Source organism: Symphalangus syndactylus, chromosome 19, assembly GCF_028878055.3.
Source record: "Symphalangus syndactylus isolate Jambi chromosome 19, NHGRI_mSymSyn1-v2.1_pri, whole genome shotgun sequence".
NCBI classification, from domain to species: Eukaryota; Metazoa; Chordata; class Mammalia; order Primates; family Hylobatidae; genus Symphalangus; species Symphalangus syndactylus.
In genome coordinates, this window is record NC_072434.2 from 15,832,087 (window position 1) to 15,842,829 (window position 10,743).

The 10,743-nt window shown below is 38.3% G+C and overlaps 1 long non-coding RNA gene across 1 annotated transcript; it reads left to right on the forward strand.

The window, feature by feature from the left end:
* Positions 1-618: 618 nt before the first annotated feature.
* On the forward strand, positions 619-3,518 carry LOC134731953 (uncharacterized). Its single transcript, XR_010114697.1, has 2 exons — positions 619-2,781; positions 2,883-3,518. It is a non-coding gene; the product is annotated as an uncharacterized lncRNA (long non-coding RNA).
* The last annotated feature ends 7,225 nt before the right edge of the window (positions 3,519-10,743 follow it).

The window sequence follows — 10,743 nt, forward strand, 5'->3', positions numbered from 1 at the left end:
CCATGACAATAAACTTAGTTCCTCCCAACTAATACACTCACAGGGTAGGACCACATTACAAAAGAAGGCATCCTGTGGGGTCCCTCATTCATTTCCCCACCCCCAGGGCTCAGCAGGTATATGAGCCTTGTATGACCCTTGCTGTCCACATCTGCTCTGATTGACTTTTCCTGAGAAAAAATTTCTCTATCCATAGCTACCTTCTTCTGAAAAAGGATTTTGTTACCCCAACAAATCTATTATACAATGGCTTTCAGAGAAACAAATAAGGCAATTAGAAAAGTTATTTTAAAACATATCCTCATTTCCCATATTGCCCCCAGTGTGAACCAGTTTTCTGGGGCATTGCATGGAAAGTCCCAGACACCTGTCTTGTTTCCTGCTTCCTTGTTTGGTCTGATTCGTTAGAACTGTGGAGGAAATCCTCTTTCTCACCTTTGGAGCCCTTCCCTGACTCATATAAGAGAGAAGCTCTTGGCCGGGCACGGAGGCTCACGCCTGTAATCCCAGCACTTCAGGAGGCCAAGGCGGGCAGATCACGAGGTCAGGAGATCGAGACCATCCTGACTAACATGGTGAAACCCCGTCTCTACTAAAAATACAAAAAAAAAAAAAAAAATTAGCCAGGCGTGGTGGCAGGCGCCTGTAGTCCCAGCTACTCGGGAGGCTGAGGCAGGAGAACGGCGTGGATCTGGGAGGCGGAGCTTGCAGTGAGCCGAGATCAGGCCACTGCACCCCAGCCTGGGTGACAGAGCGAGACTCTGTCTCAAAAAAGGAAAAAAAAAGAGAAGCTCCCTGACATCAGAGGGTCTGTAGCAGCATTAGGAAAACAAGCTTCTCTCACCCTCCTTTCTATCCTCACTCAAGTTCTCCATCTCTTCTGAGAAGATTTCTGTCAGCTTTTCTTGAGAACAGTCTACCACGAAGGCCACACTTACTATCACCTCAACAAAACAACAAAAAGTGAACTATTTCACGTGTCAAAACCTACATCAGTTCTTTGTAAGTTGAACCTGTCGCACATATAATGAGCCCTGCAAGACTCCTGGGGTTGATAATTTGGATGCCATTGCAGTTCTTTCTCTACCTTAGCCTTTCAAATTGCAAGCAAAGTAGAAGGAAGTTTTTGTTTGGCTTTGCTGCAAAATAATCCCAAAATACCATAACATAAAACAACTTTTTTATTGAAAAGGAATTTAGAATGTATTTTGAAGTGAATGAAATTGAAAGTACGACATATTAAAATTTGTGGAATGCCACATGGCAGTTCTAAGAGAGAAATTTATGGCAGTAAAGTGCTTTATTAGAAAGGAAACAAAGGTCTAAGAAAGTTACCTTGGTTTCCATCTTAAGAAACTAGAAACAAGAGCCAATTAAACTCAAAGTAAGCAGAAGAAATAAAGGTCTGTGCAGAAAGCAATGAAATAGCAAAGAAAAATGGTAGAACAAATCAATAAAACAAAAAGCTAATTCTCTGAGAAATCAAAAAATATTTATGAAACCTATAGACAGACTGAGCAGGAAGAAGAAAGAAATGTGAATTATTAATCTCAGGAATGAGAAAAGGAGAAAAGTGGCATCACTACAGATTTTACAGATATTAAAATGATGATAAGAAATCAGAATATTAAAAATTAGTAAGGTAAGTAATCCTGTATGTTTGTGTGAGAATGGAGACAAAATATCTCTTCTACACAGCAAAATAAATTGATACTGCATCTACTTTCTAGGGCATATATACAACAGAAAACCTCAAACAGTTTTATAAAGAGACATATACAAGGATACTCATCACAAAGTCATAGTAAAGGGAAGCTGGAGGCAACCTAGGTGTTCATCACAAGGGGAATGGATAAACAAAATATGGAGGATGCATGTATTAGAATACTATGTAGTACTTGGGAGCAAGGAAGGTGAAAAGCATATACACATTCACAATCTGTGTGCACACTAAGCGACATGTATCACACACATTAGAGTAGGTACCTATGGGGGTGGAGAGAGGAAAATGGGGAATGGCAGTCAAGAGATAAGGGAAGAAAGCAGAGAAGGGCTTTTACCTTGACCAAGGATAATAGCCTCTTATGAACTAAGGAATATGATTTACTAAACTCTGCACTGATGTCTAGAAAGAGAGAGAATCACATGAACACTGTTACATAACTCATCACCCTTCACAACCACTGAGATATAATAAAATGGAAAAGAAAAACTTTAGGGAGTGAACTTGTATACAGCACTGACATTATATGACATAGACATTCAAATGAAAATTAGGACAAACTGATTTTATTAGGTAATTATTTATTTCAGTTAGCCTGCCAAATTCAGAAAAGTAAAATCCTCAGCTGAATTACACTGATATAAGTTAATAATTTCACATTCTAAGGTCACATGAATATTAGCAAGTTTTGCCAAAGTTATTTATTGCCATAAATAATGATACATAAATGGAGTTGATAAACTGAGGTTTTCTCTCAAGAACTGTATAGAAAAGCAAATCTTTTCTCCATCTTCTTGGGAATAGAGGTATAGTATATTTAAATGGTTTTCTCCTTGTCTCTCTCTTGCTTCAGTTTTTCCATCTGGAGAGACAGTTTATGTAACTGTAGGGCCACTATTGAGACCCTGCGACTTGGGAGACAGCGTAAGAGGGTTTTGCCTGCCGTGACTATGTCACAGCCTTCAGAGACTTTCTGAGAGGAAATCAAAATGAAAGGAAATGAATGGAAAGAGGAAATCAAAGCTTTTCAGGAAGGCTTGTGACAGGAGGATTAGAAGGTAAGGAATGACCCCAGGATGCATGGGCAGGAGACTCCAGAAAAATACTTTGGATCCTAGCAAAATATTTCCCTGAGAGCTGAATCTATATCTGTTCTTAGGCAATAATCAGAATCAGCACAAGCAAAGAGGAAGCTTAAGCTGCAGGGGCATCCAGTTCTACTAATTCACCAGAAAAACACATCAGATAATAGAGAAATACTGAGGCCCAGGGCCAAGACAACTGGTTAATAAGACTCTGCTGACCTCCTGTAAAACAAACGCAATAAACTTTGCTACCACCACAGATTTATCACAATGTTTCAAGGTAGAAAGAACCAGTACCTGTAAACACCTTATAAATTAACCCTAACAACTGAGACCATCCTTTAGGAGATATTACTACTTTTCCCATTTTATGAACCATCCTATTTTCCTATCATTTATTTTGAGGTATCATATATAAAATTCATTGAATGCATATTATTCATCCTCTTGCACTTGGACACATCCAGACTCCAAGATTTGTTCTCTGAGGAAAAGACACTCTGGGGGCCAAACATCCAATAGCCAGGGTCATATTGGGTGGTGACAGTTTCAAGGCTGGTATACCGATTCTTCTCCATAGACAGCTTTGCATTTAATATTTCTGGTTTTAGGTACAGAGCTGTAGTCAAAACACATTACCTTAGCATCTTAGGAATCTCAGAAAAAACACATTTGGACACTGATAATTGATAAAAGGGATAAGAAATCTTGCTGAATTTTATCTTTTCTTTTTCCACTACTCTTGATACTACTGCTATCACCACCCCATCACGTCAACCAGCATTACCACTAGCTGAGTGGTAGTTGGTATTTACTAGCTGATATTTACTGAACACTTGCTAGATGTCAGCCTACGTGTCAAGCATATTACGTGCATTATTTTGTGTAAGCCTTCAGCAACCATGTATGAGTATATTTGCTGTAGAGATAAGGAAGCTGAGGCATGGAGAAGCTGAATCACACAGCACCTTTTAAGACGCAGAGCCAAGATGTGAACCCAGGGCATCTAATTCCAGTTTCTGAGCTCTCTCTTTCTATACAACAGGACTTCTCCTCTTGCCTCGGTTTTCCCCTGTGTAAAATAAAAGCAGTGATGATGACTTAGCTCCTGAAATTGTTCTGGGTAAAATAATGTAAATAAACTTTTAAGAAATATTTTGCTTATTCTGTCGTAACAGTCATTTGACCAACAGTGGGAGTCAACCCCATAGGTCAATTATCTCATGAAACGTTTTGGACTACATATAAACTGGGGAGTAATGGTACTATTTCTTGGATATTTGAAATTGAACCATGACCCACCTCACTCAGACTCAAGCACTGACCCATGGCAACTGCCTCTGGCTGGGAGGAACACTTCCCTCCAAGTCACTTCTGAGCCACTCTGTAGTGGTTAGCTGCTCAGCATTATTTTGGCTGGGGAGCTTGGATTCCCGTTGCCTTGAGAAGCTAGAGATGAACAACCAGCAAACCTGCAGATTTTAGCTGCTCCAGTCAGAGCATATCCTTGCTTGCATTCACACTGCACTACAGTGCTGAGTGAGGAATTCACTAATATTTTCATAGTGTCAGTGTGTAATCCCGGGAAGTGAATTGCAACCTTGGATAGTGAGAGAGACAGAAGGCAGAGGGGAGAAGGGGGGGAAGAGATGGAGAGGGAGGGAGAGGGAAAGAGGGTGTTTTTTTCTGATTCATTAAAGAACGCAGCACAGAACTAAAGGGATTTATTGGAAGACTTTTATGCTTCCCAATCAATGTCATTGCCAATAGAATAACATGGCATAATTCACAAAGTGGGGATGCCTTCCCTCACATTACCACGTGGCTAAGAATTAAGGAAAGTGGGTATGTGTCTAAGTATTTGGAGGAAGCAGAATTGACTTCTCACCTTCTATAGAACTATTTCTTTCAATAATTTAAAATATTTTAAAAATGTAGGCTGGGCACAATGACTCATGCCTGTAATCCTAGCATTTTGGGAGGCCAAGGCAGGCAGATCACTTGAGGCTAGGAGTTGGAGACCAGCCTGGCCAACATGGTGAAACCCCGTCTCTACTAAAAATACAAAAATTACTCGGCATGGTGGCACTTGCCTGTAATCCCAGCTACTTAGGAGGCTGAGGCATGAGAATCACTTGAACCTGGGAGGCAGAGGTTGCAATGAGCCGAGATCCTACCATTTCACTCCAGCCTGGGTGGGCAATGGAGCGAGACCCTATCTCTAAATAAATAAGTAAATAAAAACATATGTATAAATGCTTACTATAATTTATCAGGTAATATTTTAACCATTTAACAAATATAAACTCCCCCAACAACCACATGAGATAGGCATTATTATTATCCTCATTTTACAAATGACAAAACAGAACCACAGAGAGGTAAAGCTACTTGCCCAAAGTCTCACAGCTAGTGAGGAGCAGTCAGTTTAGTTTTGCTCCACGTGGTCTGTGTTCTTTACAACTTGCTGCCTGTGCTACTTGAGGGCAATGAAGGACCTTTAGACATAAAGTCAGCAGCAGAGGAGACTTTTTTTTTAACTGAAGTTATTTGAGAAGTGTTTTGTGATAAAGAGACATTGCCCTGTGAAAACTTGCAAGAACCGCACAAACTCAGAATCTGCAAGCACTTCCCTACGTACCAACCTCAACAATATCCTGCGTTTTGCATTTATGGAAAACAATTTGCGGTGGCTCACGCTTGTAATCCCAGCACTTTGGGAAGCTGAGGCAGGCAGATCACGAGGTCAGGAGATGGAGACCATCCTGGCTAACACGGTGAAACCCCGTCTCACTAAAAATACAAAAAATTAGCTGGGTTTGGTGGCGGGCGCCTGTAGTCCCAGCTGCTCAGGAGGCTGAGGCAGGAGAATGGCGTGAACCCAGGAGGCGGAGCTTGCAGTGAGCTGAGATCATACCACTGCACTCCAGCCTGGGCGACAGAGCGAAACTCCATCTCAAAACAAACAAACAAAAATTTTAAGGAAAAAAGTTGAAGTACTTCAATAATGAAAATTACTTACCAACTGCAAAAATAAAACTTTGTGTTTATGTAATGTTTTATGGTTTACAGAGAACTTTTACACATACCTTATAAATGTAGGTTCTAGTTCGTTTTCTCAGAATTTGTGACAACAATAACAATTTCACTTTTGCTTTCTGGATGGTAAAATGTGACAGCCAATTATTAAACAAAAATACAGCAGGCGATAAAAATGAACTCATTTAAGAGGTAAAGGAATTTTAAGCACTTTTGTATTTATATTTATGTGTAAGGAAGCGAAGTTGCTTGCACTTCATCTTTATCTGTTTACTAGAGTAGATCCCCAGGAATATATACAAATCAAGTTTTTTTAATCCCCTAATAATGGTATTAGCATATACTTAAAAGTATTAAAACTTAAAAAAATTGTAGTTAAACCTTCCTTAAATAAAATGGAAGTTAATAAACAATTTATTATACCATTAATAAAATAATTTGTTAATAAACAAGTAACATTAATAATTTATTATGCCTCCCACAAATTGGTGTAAATTACTACAATTTGACCATACTTATAAAATTCCTAACATGGAATAAATGTCTTTGCAATTGATTGATGTAAACTACCTTCTTTCATTGATTGTGCACTTTACCCAGGCTTTCCTGGGGCCCTGTGCACTAGGAATGCCTGGCTCACGGTGTAGGCTGGATAGGCATGAGATACAGAGATGGGAGGGTGGTTTGCTCCCTGACGCAGGCCTCATGGTACGTGTTGACCTGCACTGACAGAAGTCCAAAGGTCACAGATTCCACCTAGAAACAACTAAAGGAAAGAGAGAGAACTAGCAGCAGCCTCTGCCAAACTGGAGGTCAGCCGTCCAATAGCCAGTAGCAGCTACACCCTGGGGCAAAGTCAGGTCAAGACCAAGCTCTGCATTAAGGAAGAGCTCAGGGCAAGAGGGTGGAATCAGGGTTCCCAGAATCAACTGAGTCAAAGGACACTCAAAACTTCAATTTTAGCATCAGGGGTTCTGATGCAAGGAGTAAGTAACCTTGTGGAATTCTGAAGCCATTTAGCAATAGAACCCTAATCTTTTCCTTACAGGGTAGGAGCCGTACTTAAAAGAAATTGTTATCTAGGAATGTAAGTAATTCATTTTTGAGTGACAAAACAAATAAGGGATGGAATAAAAGGACTTTGGTTCAGAGTGGGCAGGCTCAGTCACCCTTAAAGCAAACCTTGAGTGTGATAAGTCTGAATGTGAGATCCACTCGAGTCAGGAAATCACAGTGTGAGAGAAAGCCATCCTGAGCAGCACTGCCTACTTAGGACAAGGTGTGGCTTCAGTTATGAGTTTGGACTGCCAAAAGAAGGATGAAATTAAAAAAAAAAAAAAAAACAAAATTGATGAGGAAAGTTACATTTCCTTCCAAAAGTTCTAAAGCCTGAGGGGGAAAGAGAAATATGGAAAAAAAAAAAAAAAGCCTCCCGAATACAAACAGGCCTGACAAAATTACTCAGACAATATTTGAGTGGGACATTCCTTTTTGTTTTTCCTGACTTACCTAAGTCACCTAAGGAGTCACACTTTGGTGCCATTCTGTCTGTTAAAAGAGGGAAACTGGTGCCTGAAGCACTGAAAAGCATGCAGGAGCATGTGGCTGCAAGTGGGAACATACGCAGACAGCAAGATTCCATCAGACTTGAAGAATACTTGCATGGTTTTCAGTCAGCCAAAAGCCACACTCAGCCTGGTGTTATGTCTCTGAAAAAAGGCAGTAAAAGATAAGCTGTTTATGTGCATAATTATATTTCATGGGAAATAATATTTGAATAATAATAATAATATACTGATTTTTACTACAAGAAGATGAGTTTTGGGAAAGGCCTGAAAAAGTTCAGCTGCAAAGACTGTTAGAGGAGTTCAAAATCCAAAGCACTTAGCTCTCATTTACCAAAAGTAACTTGGTAAATTATGATGTAACATTTATTACAGCATGATTAAATCTTAACTTCCCTAAAAAGAAAGGAAAGCACATAAGTTCGTCATAAATTGACTTAACTTTAGAAGAGAATCTAAGACAATAACTGAATATTAGTTAGAAAAAACAAGGAATTTAGAGCATTCATTAGATGACTCTTTTACCTATTAGGCACCTCTATGTTCTAAGCACTTTCCATAAATGATTGCATTTAGTCTTATGACAGCCTTATGATTTTTTAAAATCCCCTTTTCAGAAAAGTGTAGGTGACATTTGGCCAAAACTTTACAGATAATAAGTGGCTGAGCCTCATTACCTGAGCCTTGTTATCACCTTCTCCTGCATGCTTTCCAGTGCTTCAGGCACCACACTTCCCTCTTTCAACAGATTAGAATGGCACCAAGTATGATTCATCAGGTGACTTAGGTAAATCAGGAAAAACAACAAAGAATGTCCCACTCAAATATTGTCTGAGTAATTTTGTCAAGCCTGTCTGTACCCAGATAAGTGGTTCAGCCACTTATTATCTGTAAAGTTTTAGCCACTTATTTGGTTCCCAAATCTGAATCAAATCTGTGCTTTCCACTAAAACCTAGTGCTTTTACCTTTCTTGCTTTTTTAAAAATGTTGGAATTATTTTATTTTTGTGGGTACATAGTAGGTATATTTATTTATAGGGTACATGAAGTGTTTTGATACAGGCATGCAATATGTAATAATTACATCATGGAGAATGGGGTGTCCATCCCCTCAAGCGTTTATCCTTTTTGTGACAAACAATCCAATTATACTCTTTTAGTTATTTTTAAATGTACAATTAAATTATTATTGACTGTAGTCACTCTGTTGTGATATCAAATACTAGGTCTTATTCATTCATTCGTTCTGTTTTTTTGTACCCATTAACCATCCCCACATCCCCCACCAGCTCACCCCTGATACCCTTCCTAGCCTCTGGTAATCATCTTTCTATACTCTCTATCTCCATGAGTTCAATTGTTTTGATTTTTTAGATCCCACAAAGAAGTGAGAACATGTGATGTTTGTCTTTCTGTGCCTGGCTTATTTCACTTAACATAATGACCTCCAGTTCTATCCATGTTGTTGCAAATAATAGGATCTTATTCTTATTTACAGTTGAATAATACTCCATTGTATATATGTGCCATATTTCAATAGATCCATTCATCTGTTGACGGGCACTTAGGTTCTTTCCAAATCTTGGATACTGTGAACAGGGTTGCAAAAAAACATACATGGGATTACAGATATCTCTTCAATATACTGATTTCCTTTCTTTGGGGTATATACCCAGCAGCAGGATTACTGGATCATATGGTAACTCTATTTTTAGAGGAGCCTCCAAACTGTTCTCCATGGTGGTTGTGCTAATCTGCATTCCCACCTACAGTGTACTAGCGTTCCCTTTTCTCTACGTCCTCACCAGCATTTATTATTGCCTATCTTTTGGATAAAAGCCATTTTAACTGGGGATGATAGCTCGTTTTAGTTTTGATTCACATTTTTCTGATGATCTGTAATGTTAAGTACCTTTTCATATACCTGTTTGCCATTTGTATCTTCTTTTGAGAAATGTCTATTCAAACCTTTTTGCCCATCTTTTTATCAGATTATGAAATTTTTTTTCCTGTAGAGTTGTTTGAGCTCCTTATATATTCTAGTTATTAATCCCTTGGCAGATGGGTAGTTTGCAAATACTTTCTCCCATTCTGTGGCTTTTCTATTTTGTTTGCTGTGCAGAAGGTTTTTAACGTAACATGATCCCATTTGTCCATTTTTGCTTTGGTTGCCTGTTCTTTTCGGGTATTACTCAAGAAATTTTTGCCCAGACCAATGTCCTGGAGATTTTCCCTAATGTTTCCTTGCAGTGAAATAATTTGAGGTCTTAGATTTAAGTTTTTAATCCATTTCTATTTGATCTTTGTATATGGTGAGAGATAGGGGTCTAGTTTCATTCTTCTGCAAATGGATATCCAGTTTTTCCATCACCATTTACTGACGAAACTGTCTTCCTCAGTGTACATTCTTGGCACCTTTGTTGAAAATGAGTTCACTGTAGGTCTGTGGTCTGTGGATTTGTTTCTGGGTTCTCTTTTCTCTTTCATTGGTCTATGTGTCTGTTTTTATGCCAGTACCATGCTGTTTGGGTTACTATCAGTCTGTAGTATAATTTGAAATCAGGTAATATGATTCCTCCATTTTTGTTTTTTGTTTGTTTTTTTGCTTAGGATAGCTGTGGCTCTTCTGGGTCTTTTGTGGTTTTATATAAATTTTAGGATAGTTTTTTTCTATTTCTATGAAGAATGTCATTGGTATTTTCATAGGAATTGCACTGCATCTGTTGATTGCTTTGGATAGTATGAACTTTTTAAAAATATTGATTCTTCTAGTCCGTGAACATGGAATATGTTTCCATTTTTTGATGTCCTCTTCAAATTTTTTTATCAGTGTTTTATAATTTTCATTGTAAAGATCTTTTACTTCTTAGGTTAATTCCTAAGCATTTAATTTTATTTGCGGCTATTGTAAATGGAATTACTTTTTTATTTCTTTTTCAGATTGATTGTTTACTGTTGGCATATAGAAATGTTACTGATTCTTGTGTGTGAATTTTGTATCCTGCAATTTTACTGAATTTGTTTATCAGTTCTAATAGTTTTTTGGTGGAGGCTTTAGATTTTTCCAAATATAAAATCACATCATCTGCAAATCGTTATAATTTGACTCATCCTTTCCAATTTTGATGCCCTTTATGTCTTTCTCTTGTCTAATTGCTCTAGCTAGGACTTCAGTACTATGTTGAATTACAGTGGTTAAAGTGGGAGTCCTTGTCATGTCCCAGATCTTAGAGGGAAGACTCTTAGTTTTTCCCCATTTAGTATGATACTAGTTGTGGGTCTGTCATATATGGCTTTTATTATATTGAGGTATCTTCCTTCTATACCTAGT